Here is an 18,158-nt window from a genome sequence, read left to right on the forward strand (position 1 = left end):
AGTAAGCAGGTTCAAATGGACATAGGTCACAGTAGTTTTGCAGAGATAGGGAGACATGTACAGTATAGACTAGCATGGAGGGATTCATCAAATCAGTGCTTGGACTGAAGACCACAACTATAGCATAGTTATCAGATTTATCCATGTTTTAAGTTAATTAAGATAATTAGGCTGATGTCTCAAAAGCTGTGTTTTATGTGTAAAGTCTGTCAATGTTACATGATACAGCATATTTCATTCCATAAGGATTATGTCCCAACTGTGTTTTTATGTGTCTTATTGTGTAATATTAATTCTGAAAAGTCCAAATTAAGTGTCACCCTGTTATGAAAACACTTTAAGAGGTACAGCAAATTTAAATGTGTCATTTTTCCAATATGAAAATGTGCCTTCAGTGACGTATTTAGATTGTGTGCAGTATTTAAGACATGAAGCTTACAATATAAAATGTACTTGTATTTAATACTTACGATCAGCTAAAATTGGAAGGAATGGCCTTGGATTACTTTAAATCACATGAAGCAGCAGGTGTCACCCAAATAGAAACCCAAATGGCACAATTAAGTGTAGGTCATCGATAACACATTATCACCAAGAGTCAAGTTTTGATAGGTTTATTATCAATAATGCTGAGGAGAGAAAAAAAGATTTAAGTGTATCTACCAAAACAGGGTGATAGCTAAAAAGGCCTATGACTTACCATGCCAGATGACACAGCAGCGAGACATTAGTCTCATAATTGGAAGGATGACAGTTCAGATACCCACCAGCCACCCGTTTTTGAGCTTTCCAAAGTTTCCCCACATCATTTGACGTCAGTACCAGAATAGTTCCTTTGAAATTGCATGGCCATTTTTCCTTCCCTATCCATCCCCATTTCAAGCTTGTTCCCTGTCTCTAATGACTGTGTCATTAATAGAATATTAAATCCTAATCTTCCTTCATAACTAATTTCCAAACATTATGAATTAAACTCCCACAGACAGATCATGAAAAATAATCTCCATTCCACATACTGGACTTAGTGAAATAAAAGGGTACTGACAATGACGCAGACAATAAACATTTGCAGCAACCATAACAGACTAAACATAACACTCACTCAGCATTACTGAAGCCAAATTTACTAAACATTTAAACATATTGGAAATATAAAATAATAACCAATCATTATTAACATATTTCACAGTGGTATAGTTTGCAAAGAAATCATCTGGTGACATTGTTGCTCACATTGCTAGGACTGATGATCTTGCACTTTACTTAAAGATTCTAGGTGAGAAAATACAGAGGATGGACAAAAATGTGGAAATACCCAAAACGCAACATAACACCATGCCTAATATGGCATAGGACAATAATTGGCATTCAAAATAGCTCACAGTTATACCTCACTTGATAAATAAGGGCTCCTGCATGGTTTCCAATGGAACTTTATGCTATTCCTCCTACAAAATAGTGGAAAGTTCAAGAAAGAATGCTAGAGGTGGATACCAATCATGCCTCCTTCTCTCAAAAGCAGACCACAAAGGCTCAATAATATTCACACCTGCTGACTGTGATTGCCAGAGAAGATGCAACAGTTCATCCTTGTGCTCACAAAACCAGTCCTGGATGGTGTGAACTGAGTGAACAGATGCCCTGTTGTCTTGGAACTCATTATCGTTGTGGAACATACACTGTGCCATGGGATGGACCTGATAGCCAAAATGGACACACAATTTATGGCAGTAATGAGACCTTGCAGATTACCCATGGTGCCCATGGGATACCGTGATGCGGCTGCCAAAATCATCACCAAACCCCAACTGTTTTACTCCCCTGAGATGTAAATTCAGCCAGACCAAATTACTTTCTTCCAGTGCTCCACAATTCAGATTTTATGGCATCAGTACTGCATTTTCCTGTTATGGGCATTAGCATCGCTGATGACTGGTCTTGGAACTCAAGCTCACCGTGCAGTTCCCTGCTTATGGAGTTCCTTTATGCTGTTTTGGTGCTAGCGTTCGTGAGTGGAACATTCAGTTCTGCATTGATTCTTACAGCTATCTTATTCGTCATCACAGTCATCTTCAATGACCCTCTGTCATAATCACTTAACACATATGGGCATTAGCATACCTTTGTTGTGACTGACCATATGATGTTTCTCCACTTTCTCTGTTTGTGGTATGAACCTTTGGTATGTTGAGTCTTGGAACACCCAACACTTTGGCTACCTAGATTGCAGAAGCACCGACCTTACGAGTGCTGACAATTCACCCATTTTCGAATTCACTTAGCTCTAATGTAATGCACTCATAATTACTCAGAACACAGTTCTGACCATGAGTGGTAGTTGGAACACATTAAGGACATTGTACAGGTGTTGTTTATGGACAAGTACAAAAGCACAACCAACAGGCTTGGCTAGAATCTATATTTATGTTGAAGCATGCATTTCTTGCAGTTTTTCCACATTTTTGTCCAACCCCAGTACCTGATCAGAAGGTGATTACAGAAAAAAATGTATTGGGTTATTAACATAAAAGTTTAAGACATTTTCATCCATTCCCAGGGCAAGGTATAACCTTTAACTCTGAGTATGGCTGGTTAACATCAAGAGAGGGTGGCCATTCATCATCACTTTTCAGCCCAACAACGCAACATAATAATGTTAATACCAAAGTCGTATATCAGCTGTGAGAAATTAGTGAATAATTTAATAAAATATGTACTGAGGTTGGATCTGTTAGTTGAAATCCCAAAGGATAAGAATGTTGTTCAAAAGAGATTGATTTTAACTTTGATATAAATCCCTTTTAACTTTTTTTAAAGAAGCACTATATATGTGAATAGTGGCCACTTAAAATAACTCGCTGTATAACTGTTCAGTATCTATCACCAGTGCAAATTTTGGTATCACTTTGTGCAGATATAGCATCTATACCCAGCTGCATGCACTAAATCACAGTGTGCAAGTCCTCAGTACCCAAAAATAACACCACCCATAGCATTACTAGCTCCAGGCAAAATACCTCACCAGCATTCTAGATGCAAGACAACAGGGGTAAGACCATGAGCTCTGTCTCACACACTTTTTTAAAGATCTGGTCACTTGACCACTCCTTGATTCAGTGCGGATATTTTCATCCTCACCACCATTCATAATTTTCATAATGGTTTCATATAAATCCTATGATGAAATATATGAACATCTTTGCAGTCATTTTACAGCCTCTTGACAAACTCAACTCTACATTATTTCGCCAATTTTAAACAAATCTCAAGCACATAAATTGCCACATTTGGCACTCTACACAAAACACTAACTTTACCTATTTTATAAATACTGCAATTCAATACACATCATAAGTTACTGGAATATTATAGATGAAAACTCATGCTAATAAGGTCATTTGTGCATCTGTGTAGGATGTCATAGTTATGGCACTATTTGTGTGAATAAACTAAATTGTTTATAACTTTTATACTTGTTTAATTATAAAAGTAATCTGTTCCTTGTATTGCAGGCATTATCCTCTTTCATCTGGTGTATCACAAGTGTGACTTTCATGATGAATTCAGTTGCTACAATTTACTATAAACAGTAATAGTAATAATGTCAACAACTTTTTAATTATTAAAGTTTCAGACATAGATTTATGTTCAATTAGCTCCTCCCACTGATGCGATTCCAAAACTCATTGGTTTTTATCTAACATGCTTATAACAAGTCATATATATTTTCATTAAAATCATTTTAGTGATGACATTTCAAGTCCCAGAACCCTCCATATTAGCACTGTCACAGTTCATCTGACAGTGGTCACTCCAACAAACATTCACAAACAATCTGACCTGTCAGATTCAATCCATTCTGTGACAGTCAAACCAGCTGCTTGTAATATCACATAATCCAACTTCATATATCAGTCGCATGCTGAGTGGTATATGAAGTAGCACCATATCTTGCCACTCACATAGTGTCAAGTGATACCAATTTTTCCAGATATTTAACTGTGGCAAAACTTGTGTAGTAATTTGGTGAGTGATGACTCAATCAGCATGTACACATATTACCTTTTACATAATTAATGCATTTTAAGTAAACATGCTTTTAATAATTTGATAATCAAGTCTTTGAATGGGCTAGGAACCAAAATGATTTTACACTAAATAAGTCCCCCTGTTAGTCTTTGTACATGCAGCGCTCAAGATTAGGATATGTTATCACTTTCACTTTTCTTACACACACACACACACACACACACTCACACACACCTACATATGGTTGTTCCTATACTTGCATCAGGTTGGCGCAACTGGGTTCTCATGTCCAAGGCAGTCTTGGCACAGCTGTACACTCTCCACACTCATCAGTATACAGCCAGCAGTGCTCTGCCTCTCATTGCCAGCCAAGCCACGTGCTATTGAAATGTTCAAACAAAAGCCCCAATGAGTGAGTGCTCAATATTTTTTACTCAAGACTCCCCATTATCAGGCTATAGAAACCTTCCCTGGTGAACCACGCACATTGTATCATCTTCATTCACTTTATACCTCCTCAGGTCAGTTATATTTTGCAGACCCAGGTTTCTTTGGTATTAGGTACAACAGTCTCTAGGCAGGATGAAATTTTCACTCTGCAAAGGAGTGTGTGCTGATTGAAACTTCCTGCCAGATTAAAACTGTGCGCCAGACTGAGACTCAAACTCAGTATCGGTTGAAGTTTGGAAGGTAGGACATGTACTGGTAGAAATGAGGCTGTGAGGGCAGCTTAGGTAGTGGGTGGCTCTGATGGTAGAGCACTTGCTCACAAAAGGCAATGGTCCCCAGTTCAAGTCTCGATCCAGCACACAGTTTTGATGTGCCAGGAAGTTTCATATCAGCGCACACTCCACTGCTGAGCGAAAATTTCATTCTGGAAACGTTCCCCATGCTGTGGCTAAACTATTATCTGCAATATCCTTTCTTCCAGGAGTGCTAGTTCTGCAAGGTACGCAGGAGAGCTGCTGTGAAGTCTGGAAGGTAGGACATGACGTACTGGTGGAATGGAAGCTGTGAGGACAGGTCGAGAGTCATGCTTGGGTATCTCCAATGGCAGAGCCCATGAAAGGCAAAGCTCATGAGTTTGAGTCTTGATCCAGTGCATGTTACACTATTGGCCACTAAAATTGCCACACCATGTAGGTGACTTGCTACAGATGTGAAATTTAACTGACAGGAAGAAGATGCTGTGATATGCAAATGATTAGCTTTTCAGATCATTCACACAAGGTTGGCACCGGTGGCAACACATACAATGTGTTGGCATGAGGAAAGTTTCCAACCTATTTCTCATACACAAACAGCAGTTGACCGGCGTTGCCTGGTGAAATGTTGTTGCGATGCCTCGTGTAAGGATGAGAAATGTGTACCATCACGTTTCCGACTTTGAAAAAAGGTCGGATTGTAGCCTATCGCGATTGCAGTTTATCATTTCGCGACATTGCTGCTCACATTGGTTGAGATCCAGTGACTGTTAGCAGAATATGGAATCTGTGGGTTCAGGAGGGTAATACAGAACACCGAGCTGGATCCCAACAGCCTCGTATCACTAGCAGTTGAGATGACAGGCATCTTATCCACATGGCTGTAATGGATCATGTAGCCACGTCTCGATCCCTGAGTCAACAGATGGGGACATTTGCAAGACAACAACCATCTGCATGAACAGTTCAATGACATATGCAGCAGCATGGACTATCAGCTCAGAGACCATGGCTGTGGTTACCCTTGACGCTGCATCACAGACAGGAGCGCCTGCGATGGTGTACTCAACGATGAACCTAGGTGCACGAATGGCAAAACGTCATTTTTCCAGATGAATCCAGGTTCTGTTTACAGCATCATGATGGTTGCATCCGTGTTTGGTGACATCGTGGTGAACGCACATTGGAAGCACATATTCATCATCACCATATTGGTGTATCACCCGGCGTGATGGTATGGGGTGCCATTGGTTACACGTCTCGGTCACCTCTTGTTTACATTGACAGCACTCTGAACAGTGGATGTTACATTTCAGATGTGTTACGACCTGTGACTCTGTCCTTCATTCGATCCCTGTGAATCCCTACATTTCAGCAGGATAATGCATGACCGCAAGTTGCACATCCTGTACGGGCCTTTCTGGACACAAAAAATGTTCTACTGCTGCCCTGGCCAGCACATTCTCCAGATCTCTCACCAATTGAAAAAGTCTGGTCAACGGTGGCTGAGCAACTGGCTCATAACAATACGCCAGTCACTACTCTTGATGAACTGTGGTACCGTGTTGAAGCTGCATTGGCAGCTGTATCTGTACACGCCATCCAAGCTCTGTTTGACTCAATGCCTAAGCGTATCAAGGCCGTTATCACGGCCAGAGGTTGTTGTTCTGGGTACTGATTTCTCAGGATCTATGCACCCAAATTGTGTGAAAATGTATTCACATGTCATTTCTAGTATAATATATTTGTCCAAGACTACCCATTTATCATCTGCATTTCTTCTTGGTGTAGCAATTTTAAGGATCAGTAGTGTACTTCAAATGGTCCTTGATACTATTCAAATAATTTTTTGACCTTCCCATCAATTTCCTGGATTTTTCTTTAGCTGTGACTAAGACTCTATCTCTTCACCTAAATTTAACTGGCATATATATTTTCCATTATGTCACTTCTTTCTTTCAGAACCCTTCTTTAGCAAATGTTGATTAACTAGTTCTCTCTCTCTCTCATGTCTGGTTAAAAGGTTAGCTGAAGGAAATTCAGTATTCTGTGGTATCAAATTATTGGCTTTTATTCCTATCATCGCTTCCTACTGAGAGAAAATAGTAAAACTACTTTCAACTGTCCAGAATGAGATTTTCACTCTGCAGCGGAGTGAGCGCTGCTATGAAACTTCCTGGCAGATTAAAACTGTGTGCCCGACCGAGACTCGAACTCGGGACCTTTGCCTTTCGCGGGCAAGTGCTCTACCATCGGAGCTACTGAAGCACGACTCACGCCCGGTCCTCACAGCTTTACTTCTGCCAGTATCTCGTCTCCTACCTTCCAAACTTTACAGATTCGCAGGAGAGCTTCTGTAAAGTTTGGAAGGTAGGAGACGAGATACTGGCAGAAGTAAAGCTGTGAGGACCGGGCGTGAGTCGTGCTTCGGTAGCTCAGATGGTGGAGCACTTGCCCGCGAAAGGCAAAGGTCCCGAGTCCGAGTCTCGGTCGGGCACACAGTTTTAATCTGCCAGGAAGTTTCATACTTTTAACTGTATTCATAAGATCTTCAAATACAATAATATGCCCCAGCCAAGTAGCATGTTCTTTTTGCTGAAGTCGGTTCTGCACAACCAACTCAGTTCCTGCATGGACCTCTCAGCAGTGTTGCTTGCTGGGTAGTAGACTGATATCTCCATTTGTCTAATGCCACCATTCCTACAAATTTGTCCCATACTATGGAAGTAAATTGTGCTCCAGAGTCTGATAGGACCTTTTCACGCAATTTTACATTCACTATGTAGTCGTTTACTAGTTTGTTAACTACACTCTTACTTGTGGCTCTTTTTAAAGGGTACAGTTTGACATATTTAGAGAATACATCTACTGCTAATGATACACTAAATGATCAAAAGTATCTGGACACCTGGCTGAAAATGACTTACAAGTTCGTGGCACCCTCCATCGGTAATGCTGGAATTCAATATGGTGGTGGTCCATCGCTAGCCTTGATGACAGCTTCCACTCTCACAGGCAGACATTCAGTCAGGTGCTGGAAGGTTTCTTGGGGAACGGCAGCCCATTCCTCTCGGAATGCTGCACTGAGGAGAGGTATCAATGTCAATCAGTGAGACCTGGCATGAAGCTGGCGTTCCAAAACATCCCAAGGGTGTTCTATATCATTCAGGTCAGGACTCTGTGCAGGCCAGTCCATTACAGGGGTGTTATTGTCATGCAACCACTCTGCCACAGGCCATGCATTATGAACAGGTGCTCAATTGTGTTGAAAGATGCAATTGGCATCCCCGAATTGCTCTTCAACAATGGGAAGCAATAACGTGCTTAAAACATCAGTGTAGTCCTCCTGTGCTGTGATAGTGCCATGCAAAACAATAAGGGGTTCAAGCCCCCTCCATGAAAAACATGACTACACCATAAGACCACCATCTCCAAATTTTACTGTTCACACTACACACACTGGCAGATGACATTCACTGGGCATTCACCATACTCACATCCTGCCATCAGATCGCTACATTGTGTACTGTGATTTGTCACTCCACACAATGTTTTTCCACTCTTCAATTCTCCAATGTTTACGTTCCTTGCAACAAGCAAGCCATCATTTGGCATTTCCTGGCGTGATGTGTGGCCTATGAGCAGCCACTCAACCATGATATCCAAGTTTTCTCACTTCCCGCCTAACTGCCATAGTACTTGCAATGGATCCTGATGCAGTTTGGAATTCCTGTGTGATGGTCTGGATACATGTCTGCCTCTTACACATAATGATTCTCTTCAACTGTCAGCGGTTTCTTTCAGTCAACAGACGAGGTCAGCCTGTACGCTTTTGTGCTGTATTTCACTTTTCCACTTCACTTTCTCATCAGAAACAACCTATGGATGTTTAGGAGCATGGAAATCTCACATACCAATGTATGACACAAGTGACACCCAATCATCTGACCATGTTCAAAGTTCATGAATTCCACAGAGCACACCATTCTGCTCTCTCACGATGTCTAATGACTACTGAGGTCACTGATATGGAGTACCTGGCTGTAGGTGTCAGCACAGTGCACCTAATATGAAAAACGTATGTTTTTGGGGTATCCGGATAGTTCTGATCACATAGTGTATGTATCTCAATCCACCATGACCTGCTGGCAGGGATCCAAAAAACTGATTGCCAGTAACTCACCAGCTCTAGTGGGGATGTTGTTCTGCATTTCTTCTTGCATAGCTGCTGCACTAAACATCACCCATCACCCTATGACATCAGTCACAAGCTGCAAGCTGTCTCCTTACTCTTCTAGGCATGTTAGTAAATATGACATATTCCTGCACTATTTCTAAATGCTTCTGCGCTCCTCAGTGCCCATGGCTGTGATTAATATAATAACTAATGTTTCTACCTGTTCATCTGGGAAACACAACTCTCATTTGTCTCTGTCTAGACTTTTTCACCTAAGTTTTATCCTGGCCCCTATAAATTGTACACTACTGGCCATTAAAATTGCTACACCACTAAGATGACTTGCTACAGATGTGAAATTTAACCAACAGGAAGAAGATGATGTGATATGCAAATGATTAGCTTTTCAGAGCATTCATACAAGGTTGGCGCTGGTGGCAACACCTACGCGTGCTGACATGAGGAAAGTTTCCATACACAAACAGCAGTTGACCAACGTTGCCTGGTGAAACGTTGTTGTGATGCTTCGTGTAAGGAGAAGAAATGTGTACCATCACGTTTCCAACTTTGATAAAGGTCGGATTGTAGCTTATGCGATTGCGGTTTATCATATCATGACATTGCTGCTCGCGCTGGTCAAGATCCAATGACTATTAGCAGAATATGGAATCAGTGGGTTCAGGAGGATAATACGGAATGCCGTGCTGGATCCCACTAGCAGTTGAGATGACAGGCATCTTATCCACATGGCTATAACGGATCATGCAGCCACATCTCGATCCCTGAGTCAACAGATAGCGACGTTTGCAAGACAACAACCATGTGCACGAACAGTTGGTTGACGTTTGCAGGAGCATGGACTATCAGCTCAGAGACCATGGCTGTGGTTACCCTTGACGCTGCATCACAGACAGGAGCGCCTGCGATGGTGTACTCAATGATGAACCTGGGTGCACGAATGGCAAAACGTCATTTTTCCAGATGAATCCAGGTTCTGTTTACAGCATCATGATGGTCGCATCCGTGTTTGGTGACATCGTGGTGAACACACATTGGAAGCGCGTATGCATCATCGCCATATTGGTGTATCACCTGGCGTGATGGTATGGGGTGCCACTGGTTACACGTCTCGGTCACCTCTTGTTCACATTGACAGCACTTTGAACAGTGGATGTTACATTTCAGATGTGTTATGACCCGTGACTCTGTCCTTCATTCGATCCCTGAGAATCCCTACATTTCAGCAGGATAATGCATGACCGCAAGTTGCACATCCTGTACGGGCCTTTCTGGACACAAAAAATGTTCTACTGCTGCCCTGGCCAGCACATTCTCCAGATCTCTCACAAATTGAAAAAGTCTGGTCAACGGTGGCCGAGCAACTGGCTCATAACAATACGCCACTCACTACTCTTGATGAACTGTGGTATCGTGTTGGAGCTGCATGGGCAGCTGTATCTGTACACGCCATCCAAGCTCTGTTTGACTCAATGCCCAGGCATATCAAGGCCGTTATTAAGGCCAGAGGTGGTTGTTCTGGGTACTGATTTCTCAGGTTCTATGCACCCAAATTGTGTGAAAATGTAATCACACATCAGTTCTAGTATAATATATTTGTCGAATGAATACCCGTTTATCATCTGCATTACTTCTTGGTGTAGCAATTTTAAGGTCCAGTAGTATTTAATACTGTTTAATTTTTTCAAATCACTTACACCCAAAATTAACTTTAATGAATCTCAGTGTTGAATCTCCATTTCGGAGCCTGTGCATACCTCCACATATTGCTTTCATCTTCTTCTTTTCCTCTAATACATTATTTGGAACTTTTTCTTGGATTCCTTTTCTTACCCACACTCTTCTTCTATGATTGGTAGCCAGGAGAAGACATTACCATGTTGCTGTCCATCCCTTTTATATACACAATACAATATCTAAATTACTGCAGAAAGATGGCCCATCTCATTAATCGATTGTTCAACAGTTTACATTCTTGGAAGTAGCTCAGAACTTTATTGTCAGTAAAGACGACAGCCTCCTGCCTTCCAGATAAATCCTAAATTTTTGGAAACCAAATACCGTAGCCAATAACTCCTTTTCTGATATTCATTACGTTAGTCCATGCTTAGATAGCATCTGGCTTACAAGTGTTGTAGTTATTTCCTCTACCTTTCCACCTATCTTTTTCTCCTGGAACAGGACTGATCCTATGCCATAATCTGAACTGTCAGATGCACTGCAGATAGGTAATGATATGTCTGGATACTGTAACACTTTACTATTGTCTAACCTCCTCTTGATAGCTTCAAATACCTTATCACACTCAGCAGATCAACTACAGGTAACATTCTTTTGTAACTACCTACATAGATTTGGTGAATCCATATTGCAATCACTGATAAATTTATGATAAAATTTAATCAGCCCAATAAATTACTTCAGTTGCTTCCTATTTGTTGGTCCACTGCACTCAGTAATAGCCTTTTACATTTGATCTTCATATAATTGCTAATCTTGGAAACAAATGCATCACCTTCCTGACACATTTTGCGTATTTCCACTCAATAACAGCTTATCTTCTCCGTGTTAGGTAGTATACCCTCAGAAGTTGACAGATGACCTAAGAATGACAATTCTGTCTGCACAAACTCACATTTATTCAGGTTAAGAGTCAGCCTTCCTTTATATGTAGCTTTGAAGGTATCCTCCAGTATCTGGCAATGTTCCTGCCATGAGCTGCTGGTTATCAATATGTCATCAACATACACAACAAGTTTTCTCAACAGCTCATATCCAAGAACATGGTTTGAGAACTGACAAACATAACCACCAATAAACACAGTCCAAATGGAACTATTCTAAACATATATGTTCTCCCTTAAAATAAGACATTTGTATACTTCCTATCGTCTTCAGCTAACCTCATCTGCCAGAAACCTATAATGTTAAAGTTTTGCAAAAGTTCATTCATGTTTTCTGGTTGGTCATTCTCTTTCACAATTATTTTGTTCAATCTGCTCACATGCAACACACTCCTAACAGAATCATCTTTCTTTTTGAATATAACAATTAAGTTACTATACTCACTCATTTCCAACTCAATAATCTCCCCATTTAGCATTTCCTTTATTCTGGCCCTTGCTGCTTTCTTGTCAGTCACAGCAATAGTGAAAGGTTAACCCTAATTACTTCATAGGGCATTACCTTTAAATGATATTTAAAATCAACTATTTCTCCAGGCTTACCTGAAAACACGTATTTATATTTACTCAATAGTTCCTTTGAACTGAGAGTTTTTCTCCTTTGAAAAATGTTTGATTGCTTTTATTTTATCATTTAAAACTCTGGAGAACATGCCTCCCCATTACACTCATTCTCCCTTATCAGGTGAACCACCACTTTACCTTCTGTCAATTCCTTTTTAAATTTAAGTCATTTTCTGTTACCTCCATCATGAAATTCCAGAACTCTGTTTTTAGAATAATATTGCAACTACACTTACTAAGAAAATTCATCCACAGAGTAATATTCATAGCAAGGCTATGTACCACAAAGCAGTCTAAGTCAAAACACTGACTCCCAATCTTTAAATCTTATAGAATTTCCATCTTTACTCACTTGCTACATCCCCAAGTTACAGTCATTTCCACCAAATTTCAGCTTCTTACCTGTTGCCAGAATCATTCAGATACAGCTGAACATTAAACCCAGAATCTAATACTGCAATATGTTCTACACTTTGTCATTAATAACTGGTTGAACTTTTTCAATAATTACCCTCTTTAACTGAGTCTCTTCTGACAGATATGCTTCAATTTCTTCCCTGCTCTCTCTATCCATTATATGAACACTCTTATATATACTCTGTGATCAGAGAAGATTTTGAAATCAGACGTTGTGGAAACAACTTCAATAGAGACAATGGCTATCCACTTAACAATTTGTGGAAGCATGCACTTAACAAGGCAAAACCACAGAAGGATACCTCCCTCACCTCTTTACCTGATTTGATGGCACAGCAAGCAATGCTAGACAGAGAGTGCAAGTCAGATCTATGGACATAGAGCGTGCCACCTCTGTATGTGCCATCACACTCAGTTTTGGTCACTGATCAAGATGATGGTGTGTATCATGGAAAGCTTGGAATTTTATCTGAATTTTATACGGCAAGTGAACCGAGATATTATTATGCATGGACTCTGCCGTTAAAAACTGCGTAGCCATACTCTTATACATATCCCCATATTATGTATCTGCATCTTCCTTAAGAAAATCCTTAACCACTTCCCTTATATCCTATTCACCCCTTAATTCTTTAGTTTTCCTTGCCACTTTAAATTCCTCAGGAATTAACATTTTATAGATCTTACCATAAGATATCCAGTCATTAACAAGATAATCAGCTTCCTCTTTCCCCATCCAATCACTACTATTATTCTTATTCAGAACCATCTGACTACCTTCCACAAAACCATGTGTCTCAGTTTCTTCCTCAGGACAAAACTCAACATTTTCATATACATCATTACCTACTGCTTCACCATGTGTACCCACTGGTTCAGGCACAATATCAATATTATCACTAACAGCACATGCTCCACTTTTAGCAGGCTCACATTCATTAATATCTGAAGAACTTCCATCACTACTCATCTCCATATCCACATATATAACCTGATTACAAAGAATTTCATTAGTATTTGCTTTGACCCTCATTTCCACATCAACACCTGTATCTACTTCGGGCAGGGCCACTACCTCCATTTCAGAATTCTCTGCAGTTCTCATTGAAGCTTAAGTTCAAGCATTATATTTTTGGCTAATAATTCCCCAAAATAACAGCTAAAATCACCCTCATTACATTTATTAATATTGCATATATTATTAATATTGTTCCTTCTGTTCCAGTTACTGTAGTTATGTTCCCTAATATTTTCATTATCTATTATTGCATCCATGTTGCATACAACCATCTCTCTTCTTTGTTTCTCACTACAATTCTTTTCCCTACTGTAACCTTGTCTGGTCCTATTCTTTACATATCCATCAGTCCCCCTGTGGACCTTGAGCAAGGCTCCTGTTAGTTTTCCAACTGTCTGCCCTGAAAACTTGCACCCTGTGCACTTTCATGTCTTGGCTTTTGACTTACTTCCTCTCTCCTCTGTTCAAATGTCTTCCTTCTTTCATTATAATTCCCATTATCTCCCTGCTGTCTGACTCTCCAATTCCTATTGTGATTATTATGTCCACTTGTTTCATCTCTGCCCCCATTCCTATTATTTCCATTGAAATTATTATTGTAATTACCTCTGTCATGATTTCTATTAGTATCCCTCTGCTCAACAAATTTTGGTCTGTAACATAGAGCCATGTCCATGTTTTCTATGAAATCCAGAAACTCTTCTACACAATCAGTAGGTCTGTGGATGAGTTCCAACTAAAGTGCTTCCAGAAGTCCTGTATGCACCCCACATATCCTATCCGAAAGTATTAATTTATTTAGTGCTCTTGCACAAAATTCCCTCATGCTCAGTTTACCGTTCTTATATTCTGGCCATTCAAAAATTCATTTTGTACTTGTTTGGCTTGCTGCCAATATTAATTTAAGAACATCATTTCAAAAGCCCTGACCTCAACAAATCGCTCTGCATGCTCGTTACCCCACATCTGCACTCCCCCGTCTTACTGTCTCTTTACAAATTTAATTTTAAACCAGCCCACTCATGACAGCAACAAAATTATCTTTACATGCAGCCAAGAAGTCGACTGTATGATACGTACCCTCTCTGTTGAACAGTTTTGTACACAGCCCTTGCCTCATGCAATGCCCCATTTCCTTGCTCAACTGGTACATTACTTATTGATTTCTTCAGTTCATTTATCTGTTTCTCTCTCTTGCCCTTCCAGCCTTTCACCTATACTTCTATAACAATCAGCACTCCCTACATTCACTGATTTAAACTCTGCATTTGTCTGTATTTCATAATTTGTACACTTATTTTCTTGTGCCTCAATTCATTTCACAAGATGATCTTCCACAGCTCCCACTTTGGCCACCAACCCCTTCTCTACCTCATCAACTCTGAGATTAACTCCCTCAAACATTTTAACTGTGTGTTCAATTTTATTTGTTATTTCAGTGGATTTAATATCTAGCTGATCAAATTTTCCACTCACTGCCCTTATCTTATCACCAAGCTTTGATTCCATTTCCTCCAATTTTAAATCCATATTCCCAACCATTTCAGTTTTTATTCTCCCAATTATATTCTCCAACTATCTCTGATTTTATACTCCCCATTTGTAAATCTATATTTTCTAATTTCTTACTCAATGTTTCAAAAAATGCATTCAAATCACTTCCTTGGATCCAACTTAACTTTTCCCTGGCATGCTATTACTACTAATATCTTTCCCCATACCCTCTCACCAGCAATCACTTTGCAAATTATTAATTCCATCAGCCCAGCCTGGGTATGAGAAAAATTTACAATGCAGCTGCTGATTGAATTTAACTTGTGTTTCCCCAACGATGTATGAAGTCTCTGTTGCTCTGTATTTTGACTGATGCCAGTGCAATATGACCTGCAACAAGGACAACCATTTGCCTCATTTGACACCATGTGAAGCAATGTCACCTGCGTGTGAGACTGTGTGAAGACGCAACCAATGCAGCTCAGTGCCAATGCGATGCTGCCCATGTTGACACCATATCTGCTGCTTGGTGCTGATGTGATGTTGCCTGTGTGTGACGCCATGTAGATGCCTTCTCTGCTGCTCAATGACTTTGCCCATGTGGGCTGCTGTACAAGCAATGCATAATGTATTCGTCATCTACTGTTACTGTTATTAACAGGCACTATTACACTCATTTCATGCACTAAGCGTGCTTTTACTACTGCTGCACCATACAGAAAGTTGCGAGCCCCCACTCTAACTGTTCACAGTTATAGCTTGGATACTGGGACAGCTAATTCTGAAATAACAACAGAATGAAAATGCAATCCAGTCCTAGATGAGCCCCCAATTACAACATTTCCACCTGTTCCCCAGGGTGTAGGCAATGTACAGCAATTAACTTTGAGTATGGCTCACTAACAACAATAGTGGGTGGGCGTAAACCATTGCTCTTCAGCCCAACAACACAACATAATAATGTTAATACCAAAGTCATATATCAGCAGTATGGAATTAGTGAATAATTTAATAAAGGATGTACTGAGGTGGGATCTGTTGGTTGAAATCCCAAAGGGTAATAATATTGCTCAAATGAGATTGATTTTAACTTTGATATAAATCCCTTTAAATTTTTTTAGGGAAGCACTATATATGTGAATAGTGGCCACATACAAGTAACTCACTGAATAACTGTTCAGTATCTATCACCAGTGAAAATTTTGGTATTACTTTGTGCAGACATAACACCTATACCCAGCTGCATGCACTAAATCACAGTGTACAAGTCTTCAGTACCCAAAAATAACATTTGCAGCATACACACCACCCATAGCATTACTGGATCCAGACAAAATACCTCACCAACACTCCAGATACAAGACAACAGGGTTAAGACCACAATGTCTGTCTCACACACTTATTTAAAGATTTGGTCACATGACCACTCCTCTATTCAGTGCAGATATTTTCATCCTGACCACCATTCATAACTTTCTTAATACTCTCATATAAATACTTATGCTAAAACACATTGAAATCTTTGCTGTCATTTTGTAACCTTTTAGTAAACTCACTTATATATTATTTCAACAATTTTAAACAAATCTCAAACACATAAATTGCCACAATTGGTACTCTAGAAAGATCACTAACTTGACCTATTTTATTAATCACAACTACAACTCAATACACATTAATAGTTATTGGAATATTACAGCAAGACACCAATGCTGATAAGATCATTTGGTCTCTGTGTAGGATTTCATAGTTATGGCACTATTTACATAAACAAACTAAATTGTTTAAACATTTTTATATTTGTTAAATAAGAAAAATAACCTATTCACTGTGTTGCAGGCATTATCCTCTTTCATCTGGTGTATCACAAGTGAGACTTCCATGACGGATTCAGTTGTTACCATTTACTGTAAACAATGGTCATAATGTCAATAACTTTTTAACTATCAAAGCTTCAGACATGGATTTATGTTCAGTGACCTTGTTCAACTGCTGTGATTCCAAAATAGTCATTGGTTTTTCTCTAGCATGCTTGTAATAAGTTTTATATATCTTCATTAAAATCATATTAGTAGCGACACTTCATGTCACAAGTCCCTCCTTATTAGCTCATCCCATGACATGTCACTGGAACAGACACCTCTTATGGCCTGGAATAACCCTGATGACTGCTAGGCCTCATGACTTGCTAGCCACCTTTATTTCTGCCCAACTTGCCTGTTACAGTCCATCTGTCAGCTGGCTGCCCCAAAAACATTCACACTGGCCCACAGCCAACCTGTCAGATTCAGTCAATCCTGCAGCAGTCAAACCAGCTGCTTGTTATGTTATAAGTCCAAAGATCATTTTACTGTAAGCTGTTGTATACTCACACACATTCTTTGTAGTGCTTTCCTGACGTCTAGCCCATACCAAAGGGTTTGCGGCCTGACTGGCATCAGAAGACATCCCAGCCAGGTACAAGTACCCATTCACAGACTGATCATACTGACTGCCAACAACAAAATATACACAGCTTTTGTATCCACTGGCAGAACTGCCAAACAACAGGAACTCGAGTAAGGCAAGACAGAAAGACAAAGAATGTCTGCTAAGAAACAATTCAAAGAAACGTTAGTCCCCTGGATACATGCTCACTTAACCACAGTCAGCAGATGTATGTTCACAACCGTAGTACCAACAGAAATACCACAAATAGTAAAGGCACACTTAGATTTAATATCATGTTGAAACAAATCAGATTATGCTGACGGAATAAGGTTAGGAAATGAGGCACTTAAAGTACTAGATAGGTTTTGCTATTTGAACAGCAAAATAACTGAGGGCAGCCAAAGTAGACAGGATATAAAATGTACACTGGCAATACAAGAAAAGCATTTCTGAAGAATGTTGAATGTAGACTTATATGTTAGGAGGTCTGTTCTGAAAGTATTTGTCTGGAGTGTAGCCTTGTATGGAAGTGAAACATGGAGAGTAAACAGTTTAGACTAGAAGAGAACAGAAGCTTTTGAAATGTGGTGCCACAGAAGGATACTGAAGATTTAATGGACAGA

This window comes from Schistocerca nitens, chromosome 1 (assembly GCF_023898315.1).
Source record: "Schistocerca nitens isolate TAMUIC-IGC-003100 chromosome 1, iqSchNite1.1, whole genome shotgun sequence".
In the NCBI taxonomy this organism is placed as follows: Eukaryota; Metazoa; Arthropoda; class Insecta; order Orthoptera; family Acrididae; genus Schistocerca; species Schistocerca nitens.